Raw genomic sequence first — 24,969 nt, forward strand, 5'->3', positions numbered from 1 at the left:
TTAGGACTAGTTTAGTCAATTAGGGGTTTATATAGCAGGAAAGAAATGTAACTTGGGAGGGGTAAGGAAGCAATCAGGATGAGTAAGTGGTCTAGTTTCTCACCGCCTGAATGTGATGATCTGGTGAGTTTCAGCTTTTTGATACTTTTTGAGAGTCTGGGGCAGGGGAACAGGGATCCTTTCCTGAGGAAGGAACTCTGATAAAACAAATGTAAGCTTCAAGCTTTAAGACCAGAAAGGTCAATTTCTATGTTTACTGGGGAAAAAAAAGAAAAAAAAACTGTCAGTGACAGGGGTCTCCCCCAACCCTCAGGCCACAGACGGGTGGTAGTCTGTAGCCTGTTAGGAAATGGGCCACACAGCAGGAGGTGAGTGGTGGGCAAGCAAAGCTTCATCTTTATTTACAGCCGCTCCCCATAGCTGGCATTACCACCTGAGCTCTGCCTCCTGCCAGATCAGCAGCAGCATTCAGTTCTCATAGGAGCATGAACCCTATTGTGAATTGCACATACGAGAGACCTAGGTTGACTGTTCCTCATGAGAATCTAATACCTGATGATCTGTCACTCTCTCCCATCATGCCCGTATGGGACTGTCTAGTTGCAGGAAAACAAGGTCAGGGCTCCCACTGATTCTACATTGCGGTGAGCTGTATAATTATTTCATTATATATTACAATGTTATCATAATAGAAATAAAAAGCACAATAAATGTGATATGCTTGAATCATCCCAAACCATCCCCCAACAACCCGGGTTTGTGGAAAAATTGTCTTCCATGAAATCGGTCCCTGGTGCCAAAAAGGTTGGGGACTATTGGTCTACGGGACTATTGAGTTGGTTTCAATTCCATGAGGGACCATGACTGTCTTGATCACTCTTATTTCTGCTGTGCTTGACACACATTTGTCAAATGAATAAATAAATACATAATTAATGAAAGTCATGGGGTACCTGTGTGACCTTTGACAAACTTCATAGTCTCTTTCATATATAATTGTTTCATATATGTATATGAAACATATATATAAAAATATATGTTATATATATTCAACATATATATAAATATATATGTTTCATATATATATGTTTTCTCATTTATGACATGGGGATGATAATTCCTTAGTCAAAACCCTAACAGCAATCCTTGATTCCTTTTTCTCATAGCCTGTAAGCCAATCCCTAAATAAGCTCTGAGAACTCCACCTCCAAAATACAGTCCAAATTCATCTCCATCCCTTCTTCTTTCCTATCGCCCCATCCCAGCCAAGTCTTTTCATCTTCTGAATGGCTGCAAAGCTTCCTAATTCATTTTCTTGCTTTCACTCTTTTCCCCTACCCATAATCTATTTATTCACTAAAGAACAGCCAGATTGATTTTGTAAAATATGAAACTAATCACAGCACTCCTCTTAGAATGGAATAAAACTCCTGACCTTGGTTTACCCAATCCTTTATGACTGTGCTCCTACCAGTACCTACAGCTTCATCCCCTTTCATCTTCACTCCCCAAACACACAGGACCTTTTTCTATTCCTTCAACTCACCACGATCTTCTCAATTCAAGGCCTTTTGCACTCTGCCTTTTGCACCTCTGCCTGAAATGCCCTGATTTTCACATCGTTGTCTTATTCTTGTCATTAAGACTTCTTACCTTAAAAGGCACCTCCTCAGAGAGGCCTTCCCCAGTGAGCTGCTCTAAAATAGTCACTATCTTTATCACATCAGATGATTTAATAATCTTCAGAGATTTGTTCACCGTCTTCTATTTTTATTTTATTTATTTGTTTGATGTTGCTGGTCTCCCTCACCAGGCTGTAACTCCATGGATAGAAAGTACCTTATAATTCACGGCTACGTCCACAGTACCTAAAACAGTTCTAATAATTCATAAATATTGGTTGGATAAATATATCAATCCCTGCATCTTAATGTAGTTTTGAGGATTAAATGGTATAATTCACGTAAAGCACTTCTTAACCCACTATCTGACACATACATAACATGCAACAAATGTAGTTTCTTAAATCATTTATTACTTTGCATTAAATAGAAAGTTCCTACCTTGAAGTTTCTATTTCTGTATCAATTCTGTCAAAACCACTGGGTGTTGAGATGCAGGAGGTCCTCCAGGAAGAATTGATTTATTTCTGCTTTCTATGTTTTGAGTAGTGCTACAAGCCAATATTCTGCTACCTGTAGAGGAAAGAAGAAGAGGGATATAAGTCAAAATTATGCTCAGCTACAAGTAACAGAAACCAAGAAAAAAATGATTTAAACAGGCAAGGGGTATTTTTTTCTCACACAGCAAGAAGTCAGTCTAGTGCTCATACCCAGGGCCCTTCTATCTTCCTGCGTCTTCATCCTTCTTGTTAGGGCTTCTGAGTATGGCCACATATACTGCACATTGCACAGCATCAGGCAGTGGCACCATTCACTTCTTACTGTATATAAATAGCACTATCTGGTATTACACAATGTGTGTCATATATGTGCTTCTGGTTGCAAGATTGATGTTGCATCTCTAGGCATTGTATCCAAATTCCAAACAGTAAAGAATCAGATGAAAAAATAGCTCTGTTATTTAAAAAAAAAAAAAAAAACCACACAAACAAACAACTTTCCTGTGGCTACCACTGGATTTAATGAAGTCCAGAGAGGTAAGACTTAGCTGAGGAAAATTGCTTTCCTGAACAATATCAGAGTTTTATTACCTAGCAAACAAGTGGGAGGGATAACTATTAGGTAGGCAATTGGCAGTGTCTTCTAGAGAAAGACTGCATTAGATAGTTGACAGCTTAATGAAGAGTGTTGGTGTGACAAAAGAAACTGAGGAAGGGTGGGTATTTCAGGGACTCTGGGAAAGGTCAGAAAAAGGAAAAATAAATTATTCAACTAAGTGGGCCAAACCCAAGAAGGCAAGTTTAATCACAAATTCCAAAGGGAACTTTGATAAGAATTAAAATCAGTCACAGTTCTGCTTCCAGTCAACATAGATTAACAGGGACTAGATTTACTTTCTCACCTGAAACAACCCCCCTCAAAAAAAAAAAAAAAGAAAAGAAAGAGAGAGAGAGAAAGAAAGAAAGAAAGAAAAAAAAGAAAGAAAGAAAGAAAAAGAAAAAAGTAAAAGGAACAAAAAGAACAAAGAAGTAAACTGTATCAGACATGTGAAGTAATGACTTTAAAGAGAAGTATCTTGCCTCAGTAATGGAAAATAGCCCAAATTAGCCCAAGACTGAGCACTGTTCTAGTCCTGCCTAACAAATATTAAAACCAAAATCTGATAGAATAAAACTTTTCCAAGTAATTTAACTGTGCCCCATAACAAAACTCAAGAATACTTACAGAAATAGAAAGATAGTCAGAATCCAACAAGGTATAATTTACAATGACTGGCATCTAATCAAAAATTAACAGGCATATAAAGAAGCAGAAAAATATGACCCATAATGAGGAGAATAATTAAATAATCAAAACTGATCCAGCACTGGCCTAGATGTTAGAATTAACATGGAAGGACATTAAAATAGTTATTATAACTGTATTCGAGATATCAAAACTTTGAATAGATACATGGGAAATAGTAAAAAGACATGGACATCTTGAGATGAAAACTACAATGTATGAGATTTTAAAAACAGTATATGGAATTAATGGGAGATTAAATATGACAGAAGAAAAGACTTGAAGACATAGCAAGATAAACTATCAAAAATGAAATTAAAAGAGAAAAGATAATTTAAAAATTTTAGCAGAGGCCAGGCATTGTGGCTCACGCCTGTAATCCCAGCACTTTGGAAGGCTGAGGTGGGCGGATCACGAGGTCAGGAGACTGAGATCACCCTGGCTAACACGGTGAAACCCTGTCTCTATTAAAAATACAAAAAAATTAACTGGGCGTGGTGGCTGGCGCCTGTAGTCCCAGCTGCTGGGGAGGCTGAGGCAGGAGAATGGCGTGAACCCGGGAGGTGGAGCGTGGAATGAGCCGAGACTGCACCACTGCACTCCAGCCTGGGTAACAGAGCAATAATCCATCTCAAAAAAAAAAAAAAAATTAGCAGAGCGTTAATAAGCTGTAAATGAAGGGATGAATTCAAACAGGAAAATATATGCTTAATTGGATTCCCCAAATGAGGGGACAGAGGAGAAAAACATTTGAACAAGAGTTGCCAGAGCCAAAATTTCAAAGCTAGTTTAGATAGGAAATTGTAGCGAAAGCAAATTAGAATAAGCAAGGGTGGGTGACATTGCTTCAATTATTCACATCTGCGGGCCAGCAAGTATGTTTTCCAGATCAATGAGCCCACTTAAAGAGTCGGAACAGGGAATGAAAACACAGCACTAAGCTCTCCTTTTCAAGAAGAGTTTGTTCATATCTGCTGCCATAAAATGGAACACCCTCCTCTAGACCATCTCATTCTTCAGAAACAAGACATTTCTATGTAGAGCTTGGGTCACTCACTGACCCTTTCTTTCCTTGTCTTTGTGATTCTCTGTGAGTTACACTAAGAAGAACAGGCAATGGTTAGTCTTTCTTTGTCCTCTCCTTGTTTTTCTTGCTGTAACACTAGGTGACCCGTATCAGATATTCTGTGTAAGGAATATCTTAGATTACAGTGACTGTTGCTTATCTGGGGCTGTGTTCTCTAAGGCTGCTGTGTTACTCAGGGTGGGCTAGGCTTTGCTGTGATTAAGAAAAAGCCCTACATTCCAGTGGACTAACACATAAAAGCTGATTTCTTGCTCACTCGAAGTCCACTGCAGGTCAGGTAGCTCCCTGGGGCAGTCTCTTTCAAGTTTGCTCAGGGATCTCATCTGCTTTCTTCCTGTGGCCATCTCAGCTGATGCATTCCAGGGTTGTCATTGCAGGGGAAGCAAAGAGGGAGAGTTGTGTGGAGACTTTTTCCACTTCAGCTTGGAAGGAACACACACTCATCTCCTCTTAATCTACTGACTAGCATTTGTCAGTGCTTATATTCCCATGAGGAAAAAGGAAAGAGTCGGATCTAGAAAAACACGAATAATTTAAAACAGAGTGGTGTTTCCTAAATTGTGTACATAGATTGCAAGTTTGTTTGGATGTTAATAAATTAGCATTTTAAAACATTTAAAAAATGTTATACAATGTAGCAAGAACTTGTGATGACCACACCACAGCCCTTCAGTCCTCCATATTTCAGCACTGCTCTGGCGGACAGTTCCATGCTCCATTGTCAGCCCCATATTAAGGGTGTGTTGTGTTTTCTCTCCATCAGCTGATCAACTCAGACATACACAGAAAACAAACAATAAGAGAGGTGAGTCCGTGGATAAATGCCTCAGCCTTTCTATCCTCCAGAAGGACAATTCTGTGATGCATTCTAGATGGATCTTTAGGGTTCCAGCAAGACTGAACCCCAGTTGTCCACAGCAGTAACTAGTTCATTAATACACTTTGATTGTCTTTCCTCCTATCCTGCCTCACTTTTCCCACTTCCTCACTTCTGTTTTCTGAAATCTTCTCTCAGCAAACTAACTGTGCTAAAGTCCTTGTCTTAAGGTCTCATTTTGGGGGCAATAAAACTAAGATTTATGGTGTTTTTTTGCCCCTGAAATGAGACCCTAAGACAAGGACTTCAGCACAGTTCAATGTGTGGTAAAATAAATGTGTAAAATATTGGGTTAACTGTGTTTGGTTAATATGTTTTCTTTGTTACAGAATTTTCACAGCCTTTAATGTATGATTCTTTGATATGGTTTGGCTGTGTCCCCACTCAAATATACCCATGTGCACATGAATTGTAGTAATTCCCATGTGCCAAGGATGGGGCCATAGGGAGATAACTGAATCATGGCGGCAGTTTCCCTAATATTGTTCTCGTGGTAGTGAATAAGTCTTACGAGATCTGATGGTTTTATGACGGGCAGGTCCTCTGCACAAGCTCTCTTGCCTGCTGCCATGTAAGACATGCCTTTGCTTCTCCTTTGCCTTCCACCATGATTGTTAGGCCTCTCCAGCCATGTGGAACTGTGAGTCCATTAAGCCTCTTTCCTTTATAAACTACCCAGTCTCAGGTATGTCTTTATTAGCAGCAAGAGAACAGACTAATACACTCCTCATACATTAAATTCTATAGATATTAAATTCAAAAGAAGAATACCAAAATTAGAGTTTCTCTATCTTGGATTGTAAACTTTTATTCCCCAAAGCAACTTTCAGAATTAACACTTCATAACACACACGTGAGGGATGCTTTTATAACATCTCTTATTTTTTTTCAAATCTCCCATTCTGAGAAGCAACTTTTCTTATTTTTGAATAAATAAAAATATTAAAAATTTTAAAGGTGTAGAAGAGTAAGTAGGGGAAAGAAAAGGATTTAAAAAATGCATCGAAACCTCATTTGGTTCCATCAAGAAGAGAGCACTGGCGACAATATTCGTGCCTAGCCCCAAGAAGCAGATGTTCAACAGCAGATCCCAAGAGGTGACAATAAGTGGCCAAACATTCCCTGAAAAACTTCATACAGCTTCTATTGGAGAATGGTACCATGCACTCTTTAGTTGAAAAGAGCAAACTTCCCACCCACCCCTCCCCTTAATTACTGTGATGAATGGTGAAATTAAACCCAGCAGGTAGATACCTCCTATATAGATTTCTGAAGTTATCTCATACTCTGGTTAATTGGGTCAGCCTGTAGAGGCTGATTAGCATAATTAATCTTACCCTGTGATTACCCTGAGGAGGAAGATATTCTGGATGCACAGGTGGGATGTGAGGGAATGAGTGACTGCCTCTGTCTCCAAGGGGCAAAGAAGCATGGGTGGGAGAAGGTTTGAGAACCAGAGCCAGAGTCATTTGGGTGAGCACAGAACTGGATTTTATAGGATAGAAGAAGATGAGATGATAGGCAATCTGCACAGGTTGAGGCTCAAAGGCCAAGGTGTGCCCACCCCACATATCTTTATGTATTTGCAGAGTTTCTGTTCGTTCTTTCTTTCTTTCTTTCTTTCTTTCTTTCTTTCTTTCTTTCTTTCTTTCCTTCTTTCTCTTTCTTCTTTCTTTCTTTCTTTCTCACTCACTCTCTGTCTGTCTCTCTCTCTTACCTTAACTTACCTTGCTTTCCTCTTTTTTTTTTCTTGGCAGAGTCTTGCTCTGTTGCCCAGGTTGGAGTGCAGTGGCATGATCTCAGCTCACTGCAACCTCCACCTCCAGGTTTCAAGCTATTCTCCTGCCTCAGCTTCCTGAATAGCTGGGATTACAGACACCCACCATCACAGCTGGCTAATTTTTATATTTTTAGTAGAGATGGGGTTTCACCATGTTGGCCAGGCTGGTCTTGAACTCCTGATCTCAAGTGATCCACCTGCCTCAGCCTCCCAAAGTACTACGGTTACAGGTGTGAGCCACAGTGCTTGGCCTCTTTTTTGATGTTGCTGTTTTATATATATAACAACACATATATTTTATATATGTGTTTTATATACATATATATAAAGCAATATATAATGTACATACATATATAAAACAAAAAGGAATACATATATATATATTACTTTTTTTCATAGAGACAGGGTCTTACTACGTTTTTCAGGCTGGTCTCAAACTCCTGATCTCAAGCAATCCTCCCACCTCAGCCTCCCAAAGTGCTGGGATTGCAGATGTGAGCCATACACCTGGACTCTTCTTTCTGGTAGGATTTCTTTGAGGACCAGTCTACAGATTCACCTCCTAGAGTTCTCTTATTACTTGGTGCAGGAATGGACCTCCTATTACTTCTGAGTAGAGCAAGATATTTAGGAAAATATGGTAAAAGCAAATAAAAGAGAAACATAGGATAGAATTAGAGAAAGAAATGAAAGTATGAAAGTATTACATTTAAAAAGTTGGAGGTAGATGGATGCTTGGGTAAATGGATGGATAAGTCTATGCATCACATTTATATCTATGGTTATTGGATATAAACATATGAGAAGGAAGAAAAAGCACAGGTATCCTGACTCACACTTGGCTGTATGACTCTGAGTAAGTCAGGTCTCCTCTCTGAACCTCATCTCCCTGCCCCTCTCCCTGGGCACCAACAATCTGGGTCCAGATCTCAGTCAATAGTTGTTGAATCAATGGAGATAAATATATTTGGCTTCCAGCCACAAGCTTTCTGTGGAGTGGATCTATTTTTCCCCCTTTAAAAAGCCTCTTGAAATATAAGAACATCTTTTAAAATGAGATCTTGCTGCAGATTGATAGGTTCCAATATTAGATGAGAAGGGGAACAAAACTATATCCATTTAAAATCTGACAGAAGAACAGGAAGAATAAAACCCTCTCAGTCTAATGGCAGGACTGAGATGAGTTTTGTTGTAATATCCATTGCTGTTAAGTTTTCCAGTTCTTTTGAAAGGAGATAAAACACCATGAAGGATAGCGATATGTACAATGCGTAAATTTCAGGAGCACTCACACATGAAATTTGTGTTGCAAGTATTCCTTCCTGAAGTGTTTCCACTTTTTAACCACAGGCTTCTTCTAGTGGAGACAAATGAACCTGGTGTTAGGTGAATAGGAAAGAAAGCAAGAAATACGGCTGGTGGCCCAAGATCCCACGTGGGAATGGACGAAGGAGGGAAATGAGGCAAGCTCAACATCTTGCTGCCCCTTGGCTCCATCCAACAGGCAACTCTGGAGAATATCAGTAGAGATGCACTCTCTAAATCATGGATGGGCAAACTGTGAGTGTCAGGGTTCTTCCAAGAGATGGAAACAATCAGATATATGAGAGGGGATTTATTAGGGGAAGTGGATCACAGGATCATGGAGTTGAAGAAAACCCATGATAGGCCACGTACAAGTTGGAGAACCAGAGAAGCCGATAGTGTGGATGAATCCAAGCCCTGAAGCCTCAAAACCAGGAAAGCCAATTGTACAGTCCCCATTCTGAGTCTAAAGGCCCTAGAACTCCCAGGAGGTGGCTAGTGCCAGCCTCAGAATTCAGAAGCTAAAGAACCTAGAGTCTGATGTCTAAGGTAGAAGGAGAAAAGTGTGGGGGATTGGGAAAAAGAGAGAAAGAAAGAGAGAATCCTCCTTCTTCTGCCAGGTTGTCCCAACTGGGCCCCCAGGAGATTGGATGCTGCCCCCCACATAGAAGGCGAGTCTTCCTCTCTCAGTGCACTGACTCACAGGTCAATCTCTTCTGACAACACACTCACAGACACACCCAGAAACAATGCTTCACCAGCCATATAGGCACTCTTCAATCCAGTCAAGTTGACACATAAAAAATTAATCAGCACAAGCCCACCCCTTGTGAACGTGGCAGCCATACGCATCTCTTTAAACCATACTTAATTTCCAAATAAAGATCATAACAAGGTCATAATTCCACTTAAGATGATACAACTATCCTGAGTACAACCAAAACTGCACTAATCCCATTCCCAGAAGAGGAGGTAAAGTTCTTGAGTGACATTTACATTTCTCCTGATATCCTATAACTTAAATACCATGTAAAATTAACAATGCTTAGGTGCTGAAACAAAGTCAGTAAACCTAAATACTATAATGCAAAATTAACAATGCTTAAATGCTGATACAAAGTTAATCAACATTGTGTTACATGATAAAGGAATAAAAGAAGAAAGAAAACAAAGATATTTGCTTAATATATGTGATATATGCACAAATGTATTTTTAACAAAATAGGGGGAAATACTCATTACAGTTACAATCCTCATTTTTGAAACTGGTCATGTGGTTGTAGCTGACATTTATAATTACTTTTTTTTAACAACAACAACAACAACAACAACTACCCATTTTGTATTTCCTTTGCCCTCAATAAGCAACCCAGTTGGTCATGGCTTGTTACTTGGTGGGATGACCCAAACCTTCATTCCTAAAGTCTGGGCCATTTGTAGTCCCACCTGGATTGAGATGTTGTACTTTTTCACTGACCCTAATCACAGGGCATGGTAATTTTAAGGGATGCCCTAATGGATCTCCTGTATTCCAGACACACTCTTCCTTACTGCTATTGTGGAGCAGTATTTAATTTCCCCTTGATTGTCCAGATCAATCATCCCAGCCAGCACCATCACTCTCTTCTTAGCCTGTTGACTCAGAAGCATAGGAGCCCCAAGTGGCTGCGTGGCAGTCTTAACTCCCAGTTCAGTGGGATCATTGTAGTGTTTCCTAGTAGAAGCATTTCTCCCTCTGGAACTAAGACCTCTAGGCCAGCAGAACATAACATTGTGGGAGCAGGAAGTACATATTTTGCTAGTGGGTCACTAGGAGTAATGGTGAGTGGTGCACATCCCCCAATCCACTCAAGCCGATGCCAAAAAAATTAGCCATCACACAAACTTTTTCTTAAAGGGCAGATTGCAAATCATGTGGGCCTTTCAGGCCATGCAGTCTCTGTTACTACTAGCCAGCTCTGTGGCTAGAGCATGAAGGCAGTCATAAGTAATATGTACCTAAATGGATTTGCCTGTGTTATAATGAAACTACTTATCAAAACAGGCAGTGGGCCACATTTGACCCATGGGACGTAGTTGGCCAGTCCCTACACTAAATCATTGCAGCAGCTTTTTCTTTCTGGAGAGGTAGAGGGGAGAGAGAGAAAGGTCCATGGAGTCAGACAGATCGAGGCTTGAACCTGGATCTGCCTTCAAAGGTCTATCACCTTGAGATAAATGACTCAGCTTTCTGAGGCTCTGTGGAGATTTGTTGACTTTTCTCCCTAGCATCCTTCCCCTCCTCCTTCCTGAGGTAGCAAGACAACAGGTACCATTTGATATCTTTGTTCTATGTTGCAGTTCAACTTTTCCTTATGCCCAATCTTGTGATTCTCATGCCCTTATGGGTATTGTTCCTCCTCAGTCAACCCGGCTTAAGGTGATATCTTTTCAAATCCATGCCCCACAACCTACTAGAAATCCTAGCCTTGTGGATGAAATCTTATTGGGCTTTTCCTTTGACCTCCAGTTCTGCCAAAATGAACCTGCCCCATGTTCAACTTCATTTGAGGGATGATTTCTAGCATTACTCTGTGCTTCAAAGCAGCAGTCCTCAACTAGCGGTGACTGTGTCCCCAAAAGACATCTGGCAATGCCTGGAGGCATTTTTGGTTGTCAGAGTTTGGGCAGCGGGCTGCTGGCATCTAACAAGTAGAGGCTGAGTATGTTGCTAAATGCTCTGCAATGCACAGGAGCATCGCAATGCTCCTTCCTCCACCTACCCAGCCCCCTACCCCCAGAATAGATCATTATTTGTTCCAAAATGTTAATAAGACTGAGGTATAGAAGCCCTGCTATAAGGTTAATGGCAAATAGTAGCCTTTTCTTTGATAAAAGGTATGTTTTAGGATGATGTCTCCATTATCCTTCGTAAGAAAATCTTTAATCCACTAGGCCCCTAAATATCAACATTAGAAAAAACTGTCTCTTTGTTTGAGGGTTTATGGAAGTCTATCTAGATGTAGGATTTAATGAATTACTCATGTCTTTATTTTTCTGAACCATAAAAGGTGGAGGGGGATAGAAATAGAACGTATCTCAGAAATTTTATGAGGACCAAGGGGTACTAACTATGTGAATCCCTTAGGAGAGCACCCAGTACTTAGTAAGCACTCAACTTCAGCCACCATTACTATCTATTTTACTGTATATTTGTAGTAGAGGTAGTAGTGGTAGTAAATGGGAAAGTTTCCGGTTGCTCTATTCAGGGAAAGCAAATCAGTGGTTTTGGGAAAGAGGGAGGCAATCTCAGCTTGGACCAAAACAAAATCGAGATGAAATTCCAAGAAGGGGGCTTTAGCTTTAGACAAGAAACTCTGGTTCAGGCTCAAGTTGCAAAATCAAAATACACGTTCAAAACATCTGAGCAGTTAGGCTGATAGGGAGAATCAGAGTTGGCGGAAATAGCACCAGTTTTGGGGCTGCAGGGTTGTAAGTTTCAGACTGATTTTGGACAAAGCTTAGCAGCTATCCATGAGAAACCCATGGTAAGACAGGCCAGTGAAAGAATGGTGGCATCGACCAAGTGTGATTCTCCAACTCCTCCAACAGGTCAGGGAGGCCTTGGCAACATCTCCCCACAGATGAGGTGATTATTCTTTAGAGCTACCCTTAATTAAACCCTAAATGCTAGGTAGCACACTTACCTGGAAAGCTTCCTCCAATCCTCACAATTACTCTATAAAGAAAGTCACGGAGTTAATCTAATTATGCCCATTTTAAAGATAAGGTAACTAAGGCATGGAAAGCTTAAGAGATGAAACTTCTATGTAATTCTCATGACATACAAGTAGTGGAATGAGGAGAAAAGAGGATGTAGTTTGAGTCTGAGAGAGCCTGGATCTTTCTGTTAATTAGCATTGCCTTTGGGCATAAGGTAACTAGGAAAAAAATTTTTAAAGAACAATCCTGCCAACTAAATAGTGAAGTAATTAGATGAAAGTCAATATTAACAAGCTTCTGCAATTCCAGGGAGCCAACAGCAGGGATTCAGAAGCCTCTGCCACTTGGCAATTTTGTAGACTTGTGGCCTAAGGGGAAGGGATGTGACACGGGAATCGATTCTTTGCCAGCTGATGAGCCCATTTGCTCGATATTTCCTGAGCAGCCAGCAGTCCTGTCCCAGCCACAACCATGAGGATGCTGCCAACTGGAACTGATGAAATAAAGAATCTGCTAAGGAAGCTCTTTCTTTAAGGAAACAGAGCTTCCTGGTTTGTACCTATTCATGACTTACAAATGCTATTTTTTCCTTCTTTTAAACCTTGGCTACCAGAAGCACCAAGCCAAGATCAAGATCATCACCCTCAATAGGTGACATTTAATTCCTTCATTTCTGCAACTGGGAAGGCAACAGAACTCCCGAGCAACTCTTCAAAGAGTAGGTGAAGCCCTCCAGCCACAACAGTCCCAGGAATCTTTCCAGACTCCTCTCTGTGTTCCACAACTTTCAAGGACTCTTTCTCCAAGTACTGTTGATTCCACCTGCACGCTCCCTCTCCTGCCCACATGGTCCTCTCCCTCTCCACACCCACTAGTTAGTTCCCATCCTCACTTTCCTCAGGATTGAACTATTGCAACAGCTTCCTCACGGGTCATGCCATGCTCTTTCTTCCCAATCTATCCTTTACATGAAAGCTACAGTGAACTTTCTACACTGCAGGGGTTTTTGTTTGTTTTTTGAGACAGGGTCTCACTCTGTCACCCAGTCAAAATGGAGTGCAATGGCACCATCACAACTCACTGCAACCTTCGTCCCCCAGGCTCAAGTGATCCTCCCACCTCAGCCTCCCTAGTAGCTGGGACCACAGGCATGTGCCACCACACCCGGCTAATTTTTTTGTATTTTTATTTTTTATTTATTTATTTTTTTAAGATGGAGTCTCCCTCTGTCACTCAGGTTGGAGTGCAACGGTGTGATCTCGGCTCACTGCAATCTCTGCCTCCCGGGTTCAAGCAATTCTCCTGCCTCGGCCTCCCGAGTAGCTAGGATTACTGGTGCCCGCCACCACGCCTGGCTAATTTTTGTATTTTTAGTAGAGATGCGGTTTCACCATGTTGGCCAGGCTGGTCTCGAACTTCTGACTTCGGGTGATCCCCCCACCTTGGCCTCCTAAAGTCCACGTGTGAGCCACTGCGCCTGGCCAAATTTTTTGTATTTTTAGTAGAGACAGGGTTTTACCATGTTGGCCAGGCTGGTTTCGAACTCGTGACCTCAAAGCCATCTGCCTGCTTCTGCCTCCCAAAGTGCTGGGATTACAGGTGTGAGCCACAGCATCTAGCCTACATTGCAGTTTTGCCTGTGCCTTAGATGGTCCCAGAACAACAGGATGAAATTAAGCTCATTAACAAGACATAATATCCTCTGAAATCTAGGCCTCACCTAATCCTTCACCCTCATCTCTCACACCTGTTTTCTTCAGGCCTCTGTATTGAGCAATCTGTTAGTTTCCTGAACTTTTTTTACCTTTATACATGCTGTTTCTTTTGTCTGAATTACTTTTTCTTCCTTCTCCAAGCTGAATGAGATTAAATAACTGATTTGACTCTATTTATTTATTTTTAAAGAATTTTTTTTTTTTGGTAGAGGTAGGGGTCTCACCATGTTGCCCAGGCTCATCTTGAACTCCTGGGCTCGAACAACCCTCCCACCTCAGGCTCTTGAGTAGCTGGGACTACAGGTGGATGCCACCATACCCAGCTATTTTTTTTTCTTTAAGCAGAGATGTGGGTCTCACTATGTTGCTCAGCCTGGTCTTGAACTCCTGTCCTCAAGTGATCCTCCTGCCTCAGCCTCCCAAAGTACTACATGAATTAGATTAATAAGAGTGGAAAATAGTAGGTATGCAACAATTCTTCTTTATTGAATGGGTGAATACTTCCTGGGTGAATACTTCCTTAAGAAAGTAAGTCTAGGCCGGGCATGGTGGCTCACGCCTGTAATCCCAGCACTTTGGGAGGCCGAGGCGGGTGGATCACGAGGTCAGGAGATCGAGACCATCCTGGCTAACACAGTGAAACCCCGTCTCTACTAAAATTACAAAAAATTAGCCGGGCATGGTGGCGGGGGCCTGTGGTCCCAGCTACTCGGGAGGCTGAGGCAGGAGAATGGCGTGAACCTGGAGCTTGCAGTGAGCTGAGATCACGCCACTGCACTCCAGCCTGGGTGACAGAGTGTCTCAAAAAAAAAAAAAAGAAAGTAAGTCTATAAATCTTTTGTTTTTTTGAGAGGGAGTTTCGCTCTTGTTGTCCAGGCTGGAGTGCAATGGCACAGTCTCGGCTCGCTACAACTTCTGCCACCAGGGGTCAAGCGATTCCCCAGCCTCAGCCTCATGAGTAGCTGGGATTACAGGCGTGTGCCACCACATCTGGCTAATTTTGTATTTTTAGCAGAGACAGAATTTCATCATGTTGATCAGGCTGCTCTGGAACTCCTGAGCTCAGGTGATCCACCCGCCTTGGCCTCCCAAAATACTAGGATTACAGGTGTTAGCCACTGCGCCTGGCTGTAAGTCTATAACTCTTTAAAGAACCACTAAACCGGAAGGGCTACCTGTCTTGGGTTCAGCCACCAGGACAGTTCCTCAGCCAGTCTTTGAGGACACTAAGAGTTGCCCAAGAGGGGCGAGTGTGCACAGGTTGAGAGAGCTGTCAGAACTTCAGGCTTGAGTTTCTATTAATATTATTGCCACCTCAGCAAGGGTGCCACCTTCATTTGCCAAAGATGTTTGGGCAAATCAAAACTGTCTTGTTGCTCTGTTGTCTATTGGATAAATGACATGTTGAGAAATGGATTACTGCCTGAGAGAGCAAAAGACACAAGTAGAAAGCTGAAAGTGGTTTTAACAAGGAGTAATGAAGGACAAGGATGGTGTGCTCATGCCATACTGAGCAGCTGGCTGGGAGAAAGTGATGACTCTGGAAGGCAAGTCCAGTTTCTCTGAACATGGGGCAGGATTTGCCACAAGACCTAACCATAGTATTCTGCATCATTACAAATCCAGACCAGCTGTAGTCGACCTAGGACAAGTCACATCAGAGAGAAGGAAGGTAGATTCTGCCCATAATATGAATCTCACTAACCTTGGGCTGCTTTGGAGTTAGACCCACGGATCCTCATGTGCGCCCTTGTTCTAAGATATCCTACTGATAAGCTCTATCATATCCTTTTAAGCATCAAACAAGTTCTACTTGAACCTATCCATCCATATGTGACACGCACTGTGGTTGTCCCTAAAAATACAAACTACGAGAAAACTCATGGGCTTTGGAGGAATTAGACATTCTTGAGTGCATTCGAGTGGGAAAGAGGTTGAAGTGCACAGTCTAACAGCTTCCACTTTTCATTTTAGAAGGATGACATGAGAAAGTCCCATCATGTGTCCAGGACATAGTGACAAAGTCATTCACATTCACAAGAAATTGGCAAAGAGGAGTCACTAGCCAGATTTTGATTCCATTTGATTTTCTTCTTAGCAGTCCTTACATCTAAACTGATTTTGTTGACGTGTTTGTTTAGTGTTTGTCTCTCCCAGGACAATGGAGAACAGCATTTGTTTGCCTTTCTTAAGACACCTGCCAGGTCCTGAGAGTCCTTAGCCCAAGGTAGCCACATTTTATCCCCTCATTAAGTGAGTCTCATTCCAATTCCAGGCAACAAGAAATATCTGTAAACTTTCTACTTACGGGGCTTAGGTTTCTCCAGCTAAATCTTAGAGAAAAACTCACAGTCACCAACAGAGTGGCTAGCTCCGTATCAACTTCCCATCATTTCTTCAAACAGGAGAATGATGCATTGTATCGGGGGAGGGAGGCTGCGGTTAGGGTGGTTCACTTGCCCTTTTAGATGCACTAAAAAGCTGACGGGTAATTGCAGATGCAAACCTGGCGCCGTTAACTGCAAAACTCCACACTGAGTTAATAAAGAATTGGTCACTTAGCTTCATGTTTTTGCATCTTAACACATGAAGGCACTTTGTAAAGGGTTGAATGAACATAATTATCAATTTCTACATGCATATTAGGATTCAGCTGGGGCCAGGCAAATGCTTCCTAAACACAGGCTGTCAGCAATGACAATGAGCACTTCTACTCTCTTCTCTCATCTACCATGTGCACATTTGTGTCACTTTTTTCTTTGGACTCCTTTTTACTGGTTTCTACAAAAATCCCTGGTGAATGCAAAACTCTGAAGGTGCACTTGAAGCCAATATAATCGGGAGTGGAGGACAAAATGGAATTTGACTTTACTTTCTTTGGAGGAAATAAGAGATACATCCTATGGGATGGTGGAATTGGCAGAGAATGACTTGGGACAATGCAGGGGAAGGCTGCTTCATTTACTGGGAAATAACTTCAGACAGAGGCTGAGGCAGGGGATGACGTGAAATAGGGAATAGAAGGGAAATCTCATTCTGGAGAAGGAAAAATACTAAGGTATGTATATAAAATGAATTTTGGATACATGGTCTATAAAGGTATAATTATGTGGTTATATATATTTGGGCATACTCTGGTGTAGAAATTGAATAAACCAAAATAGTAGAATTAGAAAATGACTTAGGGGATATGATCAAAAAAGAAGGCAGCTGATTATGCTTTTGTGATTGCAATAGTGAGACTGGCCAAGGACATAGATAGCATCCAACCAAGTAGAGTGAAGTGAACACTCAGGCAAGTCTTCATGTGGTCTGGATATGAGACTGCCCTTCCCTCAGCTAATGAGTTTGTAATGAAGGAAGCCACACGCCTAGAAGTAAATAGTAAGCAGGGACAGAGTAGCACAGGTCTGGTATCTCCAATTTTGGAGAAGGTCTAAGATGGAATATAGACAAGATGATTCTCCTTCCTTCTGTCCATTTCTATTGATCCACATCCAAAGCCTAATGCCACATAATGGGCTTCGGGGGACAGTCTGGCTTCTTTCGTAGAGGCCAGGTGAAGCGCAGGTGTTAGAGCAAGTCTGCCTATATTTGAATCTCCATTTTGTCACTATCTGTGTGACTTCGGGCATATTTCTTCCTGACTCTTCCTCCCTCGCCTGTAAAACAAAGATGATGACAATGGTACCAACCTATAGAATTATTGTGAGACAGGTGAATTTGCACAATTCCTGGCATGTAACAAGCACTCATCAAGCACTTTCTATTATGATATTTAATACATTGAGAAGAGGATCCATGCGTGTGAGTCAGAGTGAGAAGTGGAGAGGTGTCAGTGAAGGCAAACACCTTTCGTAAAGTGCTTCTCCTACTCTGCCTGCATCTTTTAGTTCTTCTTCCTTCTGCCCATATCCTCATCTCCATTTTTTCCTTAATTTACATTGATATAGTATCTCCTTCATGTTCCAAAACAAACCCACATTATAGGAAAACAGGGTATACAATGATTCTCAAAAGGTCAACCTTTAATAATTGTGCACGGTTGGTTAAATTTGTCCTGCAGGGGGAGCCCTTTCCCTCTCACCTCCTTACAACTAGCCCATAAAAGAGAAATTTCTGTCCTCTAGAAAGGATCAAGTAGATATGTCTGCCTTCTCGTTACCTCTCACTGGTACTCTTCGAAGAAGGAGGAGTTCTTTAAATGACATATGAGATGAGGGTATTATTTGATGTATGAGATGACGGTATTATTTGATGTATGAGATGACGGTATTATAACATTTGATGTATGAGATGAGGGTATTATAACGAAGATTGGACCAGCCTCTGTACTGGAAAGAATTCATGTTCTAAAGACAGTGGATCCCTCTTTTTCTCATCTCTTACTCTTGATTGGGAGTGAGGTGAGCTGCAGTCTTCCATGCAGCTGTCAGACAACAACCAACCAGACCTAAGCCTTCTCCTACGTGGTCCCCTATATCATTTAACAATGGGCATAAAACGAAGTAGTTTAAAACGTAGTGGCTTAAAACAACAACCATTTATTATGTTTTACTAGTCTATGGACTATCAGGATAGTTCTGCCGATTCGGGTGGGCTCATTCCTGCATCTTCAGGCAGCCGGAGGGTTGTCTGGGGGCTGGCTGGTCTAGGATAGCCTGGTCTGGGGCAATTCAGCTTTGTTCCATGTGTCTGTCATCCTCCAGTAGGCTAGCCCAGGCTTGTTCTCATGACCATGGCAGGGATTCAAGAGTGAGCAAAGCCAGTTGCATTGAGAAGGCAAGAAAAAACTCACACAGGTTTGCAAGCCTCTGCTTTTGTATGAAGTTTGTGATTGTCTTATCTTACAAAACAGCTCACATTTCCAAGCCAGGGAGCTATAGAATTACAGGCAACAGGTGTGGATAAAGGAAAGCCATTAATTGGGGTCATGAATGCAATCAATATATGTCGATCCCAAAGTGTGCAATAAGGAGACTGGGACACATATTCCCATATTGCAAGGGCAAAAACAAATGGTTTTCCCTGGGGATGCTGGAAAAGCTATACAAGGCTGGGTGCGGTGGCTCACCCCTGTAATCCCAGAACTTTGGGAGGCTGAGGCGGGCGGATCACGAGGTCAGGAGACCAGCCTGACCAACATACAAAACACAAAATACAAAAATTAGCTGGGTGTGGTAGTGCGTGAGTATAGTCCCAGCTACTTGGGAGGCTGAGGTAGGAGAATCGCTTGAAACAAGGAGGTGGAGGTTGCAGTGAGCTGAGATTGCGCCACTGCACTCCAGCCGGGGTGATAGAGTGAGACTCTGTCTCAAAAAGAAAAGAAAAGAAAAGAAAAGAAAAGAAAAGAAAAGCTATACAATGTGAGGGATTCTTGAGCCAACCTTTAGAAGATGAGAGTATATTCTTTAAGAGGGAAGAGGGCAAACCAGCTCAAGCAGAAGACCAGAGGCCCCAGACAGCTTGGTGTATTGGAAGACCTAGTAATAGCTTAGTGGAGTAAGTACAAAGAGGCAACATGAGAGCTGAGGTTGAAGAGGTTGAGCCAAATAGCTTAGGTTTTTATCTTGCAGTCTACCAGAAGCCACTGAAGATTATTATGCTATTGAATGATGTGATCAACTTTTCTTTGGAACGATAACCCTTGCCCAAAGTAAGTAGGAAGAGGATGAAGAGACTTACACCCATCTGATCTGTAAGTTGGGAGAGTTTTGTTGTCAAATAATGCTCCATCTTCCACCTACCCACCTTTGTTTAGCTCTATTGTTTCTCTCAGGAACACAGCCAAGTGGTTGTAATTCACAAACCTGGAAGCCAGCTCTTTTCATAGTTGTCAGACAATAAGGTATATGGACTGTGGCCACAAAAAAAGAACACTGGAAATAGTGGCTAGAATAAGAAGCAAAGCCTCAGTCTGAGGCTCTTTCTTGCATTTTCACCCTGAAGCATCTATAATTAAGCTGGAGAGAAATGATTTACTTAATTCATATTATTTTATGCAATATCATTAGCAGTATTCAGTTGTGACTTTATTACCCCTGTGCACCCTCCCTCTGTAACAGTTGAGAACAACAATGGGGCTTTACTTATCTTCAGGAAGCCAGCCCATTCATTGAAGGAAAAATGGCCCCAGCCCCAGGTTGCCATAGACACTGGAGAAGGCTGTCACCGAGCTGCAGCACACCTATTTCATGGTGACATACAGAATTAGAGGTATTGGGGAATCAAAGGGAAAACTAACTTGATGAAACAAAGAGTCCCTTCAGCATCTCCTGGCATACTTCTTTTCAAAAGCAGTCTCTATGTACCCCTTCTCCCTTCCCCTTCTCCTTGAAGCCAGGTGAATGAATTTGAATCCCAAGACCTTAGAAGAATAAAAGCAGTAACCTCCATGCATGGCTCAAAGTTATGTACAGGGCAAAGACCTCATTTAAGTCACATCAGTGACTTGCTAGGATTCCAAACTTCTTGACATGTCCACATTCCTAAAGGATCTGTCACCTGCCTATGTCTGTACATTCCTCAGTTACTCTGTTATCATTATGCTGTCCTCCTTTGAGTGCATAAATATGCAAAGCATTTTCCCAACTAGGGGATCTTTGTCCTCCGTGATTCCTCTTGCTAGAATTCTCTCTCTCTTGCCCTTTATGTGGTTGGCTCCTTCTTGCTCTTCAGGTCCTCTGATCTTCAGTTTGATGGCCACTTTTCATGATGACCAGGTCTGCCCATTATATCTAAAAGTAATCCCTCCACCTTATTCTCTATCACAGCATCTTGGATCTTTCCTGGTGAATTTGAGGATCTATAATTATCTTTATATGCTGTTGGCTTATTTATGACTTAGTCTCTCCCAATAGGGAGCAGGTTGCATAGATCGGTACCTTATAGATGTGTGTGCTTATCTGTGTTGGGTTTCTTCCCAAAGCAGACGCTGAGTCAGAGATTCAAGTGCAAGTGGTTGATCTGGGAGGTGAAGGCAGGGCAGTGATGAAAGGCAGACCATAAAGGGTGCGTTATCCAGTGAGTTACCACGGGGGCAGCTGGAGAATAATCCTCCTGGAGAACTCCAAGAGCCAGCATGGAACACGCACCTCAGACGTACCCCAACTGAGACGTGATAGGGCTGGGGCAGCTATACACAAATTCCCATCCATCACTGAGGGCTGTTCCTGGGAAGCAGGCATTCTCCATCACTTTCACTCTGGCATGCCCAGGGGCAGAGCAGACTCTGGTGGCCAGAGAAAGTCTTTAGGTGAACAGTTGTGGATGATACCGCTAGGAGCTGGGTTATGTGTACCAAGATGTAAGAGGAAAAAGAGGGGACACTGACAGCATCTGCCACAGTTCTCCGTGGGTATTTGTTAAATGAATGAATGCATGATTCCTATGCCTCCTGCTGACAATCATATCAGATCCTCAAGAAATTTTCAAGCCTAATAGGGCAGATCACTAGCACATGTTAAGGAAGAAAACAACAACAACAACAACAAGAAAAAAAAAACACACAGATTTTGAGCTCAGACAGAGCTGGCTTCAAATTCAGCTGTGTGACCTTAGACAAATTCCATGACCCTCTCTGAGTCTGCAGTTTTCTGCCTTGTAAAATGGGGATAATAATTACACCTCATAGGACTGTTACAAAATGATTAGAGACAGTGTGTATAGTTTATAATTGTGTCTGCATATAACAGGTGATCAATAAATATCATTTTTATTTGCCATGAAATAGCAGCAAGTTCTACACGGCAGTGGGTGACAAACGGCTAAATTGGGCCACAAATATGAGGAGACCCATGAAAGTTGGAGTGGCCATGAATGGCTTCTAGAGGAGTTAGTTATGCTTTGAAGAATTAGTGGGATTAGCACAGATCAGTGGGGGATGGGAGACCAGTTTGGCTAAGAGTAATATTCACCTCGACTTATCAGATGCTCACCATGCCTTAGACCTTTTTGGGAAGCACTTTATATATATATAATCTTCACAATATAACCCTACGAGGTAGATGTTCTTAACCCTACCCTCAAGTTTGAAGATGCAAAAAACTAAAGGAAAAGTTAATTACCTGAGGTCATTCAGCAAGTAAGTAGTAGATCATGGACTAAAAGTAGGAATTGCCTTTGGCGAGCTTTGCGTGTGTTTTTTTTGTTTTTTTTTGTTTGTTTTTTTGTTTTTTTTTTAACACAGAGTCTCGCTCTGTCACTCAGGTTGGAGTGCAGTGGTGCGATCTTGGCTCACTGCAACCTCCTCCTCCCAGGTTCAAGAGATTCTTCTACCTCATCCTCCTGAGTAGCTGGGACTACAGGCGTGTGCCACCACACCCTGCTATTTTTTGTGTGTTTTTAGTAGAGACGGGGTTTCACCATGTGAGCCAGGATGGTCTCGATCTCCTGACCTTGGGATCCACCCACCTTGGCCTCCCGAAGTGCTAGGATTACAGGCATGAGCCACAGCACCCGGACCTGTCTTTGGAGAGCTTTGTAGGAAAGAGACAATGAGGTTCTTCCCAGAAGATGTCTACAATATAATGGTGAAGGTGGGACATGTGGGTAGAAGCAACTTTTAAGAGGAGTGATGGGAACCACATGGAAATGGGGTTTGCCATGAATATTGTGGAAGAAAGGCAAGTGGGGGCTTTACACAATGAAAGGAATGGAAGGGCAAATATGCTGTATTTTAAAAATTGAAGAAAAGTTTACCTACAATGGAGTACACACACATTGATGGTACAATCCAATGGATTCTCTCTGTATACAACCATCTAGCCACACTCACATCAAGATATAGAGTATTCTCATCACTCCAGGAAGTTCCCTCATGCTCCTTTCCAATCAATAGCTTCCCCTTACCCCCAGGAAGTTACTCTTCTGACTTTTATCCCCAAATATTAGATTTTTAAAGTAACACTTTTCTAATGTATAAAAAGAATACATGCATGTCATAGAAAATTTAGACAATGACAAAAAGATAGAAGAGAAGACAATGACAAAAAGGTAAATCACACATAATCTTATGGCCTGAACATTTTGGTCTATTCCTTGAACATTTTGGTCTATTTCTTGCTGTCTTTGTTGTACATTTTAAAATTTTAACTTGAGACTGTATTGTATATTTAATTTTATACTCTATTTTTTAAGCGAATCATTAGGACATTAGCATTTTTCCCAGCACAAATTCTTTGTAAACTTCATTTCACATGGCTTGAAATATTTCATTGAGGAATTCAGCTAAAAGGACTTACTGGTTCCCTAAATGTTGGCTATTTTAGTTTGTTTCCAAGTTTTCACAGTAATGACCACCTTTTCCATAAAGCTCTGTCTGAATTTCAGACCATTTTATTAGAACAGGGGTGAAAGTACTGGGCGAAAAAATTACATATTCTTCAAACGCTTGAAACCCATTGCCAAACAGCTTTCCAAAATATATAGATTTACATTCTTATCACCTGGATACACAAAGGGCACCCACGGAGCCACACACTTACCGGCATTGAGTGCTAATTTTTATTTGACATTTGAGACTGTCCAGGAAAGTTTAGAAAAGCTCTTGAGCTAAACGTTCTGTTTGGTATTCACTCCGAAGAGCAATACTGGCTTATTTTCCTCTGATATTCTGTAATGTTTGGATATTCTGAATAGGTGACCTCAGAAATCACTTTAGTTCAACATCTGGAGCCATCAGTGAGAAGTGAGCAGGGAGGACATACGAGGAACATGTATGCTCTTCCTTGGGGCAGGGTCACAGATGGCCTCCTGTTATATAACTGTCTGCAGAAGAGTACGGTCCATTCATCTCTTATCTCATTCTAGGCATCAGCAAGGAAGAAGTTGACAGACCCAGTCTGTGACTTGTGCCGCTTAAGAGTGTCTTTGTGACAATCAGGGCAGCATGAGAACGGATTATTATAGCGTAGGGCACAGTTAAGAGGCATAATGATCAGGGCCAACCTAGTGCTTAGGTCAGACTCGATAATGGCCTTTGAAGGCGAGTTCCGCTATTTAAAATTACCCTCCCATCACCAGGAAATCTGGCCTTTCGCACTGGAATAAAAGACCAGGGTCCATGTGCATGCTCTCTATAGGACACCTCCAAACCTACTTCCAGGAAAAGCACTCCAACGAAAATTTTTCTCCAAATGAGTGGGAAAACTCACCTCTGGCAGACTTTCAAAAGGCTCAAAGCAGCAAGTCTGATGGTGTATGTGTCTGGCAGCAAGAGGTTCATGTGGACAGGTGATTTCTAAACCCACCCTGGAAGTAATGCTTCTGTGACTAACGATAGACACCCTGGGCCTGTGTTTGTTGAAATGATTTTCCTTTTCAGGCTTCTCTCTAAGTGACTTTGGAGCACATGACGGTCACCTTCACCTAATGACTTTTGTATGTCTTTTCTCAAGTCCATCATGCATTCAAATGAAGGGCATGCAATAATTTTTGTTGCGAATGCATTTTTTTCAGAAGACCTTATTAGGTGCTGTGATGTTTATCCACTACAGTAATCACATTTCTGTGACGATCTTTCAACATGTGGGACAGAAAAAAAGAGTTTTTTGTGTGTATGCACTATGCAGCTGGCGAGTTGATGCTCTCCGAGTCTCATCAGCCCCGCCATTCTTGGTTCCTCTGTGTTTATTCCGTGATTTGCTGATTATAATGCTTGTCTATCTCGCAAAGAAAATGATTCCAACTTCCATGGAGATTAGACTGAGACTAAAAAGGCAAATGCCTGGATGCTGGACACTCCTGGTAGCCTGGATCTGCCCACATGTGCAGCATCTGTAGTGGGTCTGGCAGGTGCTCTGTCTGTCCCTGTCTGCCCCACATTGCTGGGTAAGCTGCCCCACCTTTCAGCCACACTGTGCGGCCAGAGACGGGCCAACATGTGACCAGCCTTTCCACCTATCAGTTATTGCTCTCAGAGTTCCAGCCACCTCCTTGGGACACTGTGAATGTGTAGAACGCAAATCTGCAATCCATAGGGAATCCCAAACCACCACTTCTAGACTTAGGAACCCCCCTGTTGTTCCTGCAGCTTCCGAATACTGGGACTCAAACCAGCCCCCTGACACAATTCACAAAATCTCTTTAATGGATTT

At 41.9% G+C, this 24,969-nt stretch overlaps 1 long non-coding RNA gene across 5 annotated transcripts in view; it reads right to left on the bottom strand.

Moving 5' to 3' along the window:
• LOC116462543 (uncharacterized) overlaps nt 1-24,969 on the bottom strand; it is a 241,070-nt gene that overhangs the window by 69,952 nt on the left and 146,149 nt on the right. For all 5 annotated transcript variants that reach the window (XR_004246378.2, XR_009211785.1, XR_009211783.1 and 2 more), the window contains exon 4: nt 2,064-2,195. This is a non-coding gene — a long non-coding RNA (uncharacterized LOC116462543). The remainder of the gene's footprint in view (nt 1-2,063; nt 2,196-24,969) is intronic.

This window comes from Hylobates moloch, unplaced genomic scaffold, assembly GCF_009828535.3.
Source record: "Hylobates moloch isolate HMO894 unplaced genomic scaffold, HMol_V3 SCAFFOLD_23, whole genome shotgun sequence".
NCBI lineage: Eukaryota > Metazoa > Chordata > Mammalia > Primates > Hylobatidae > Hylobates > Hylobates moloch.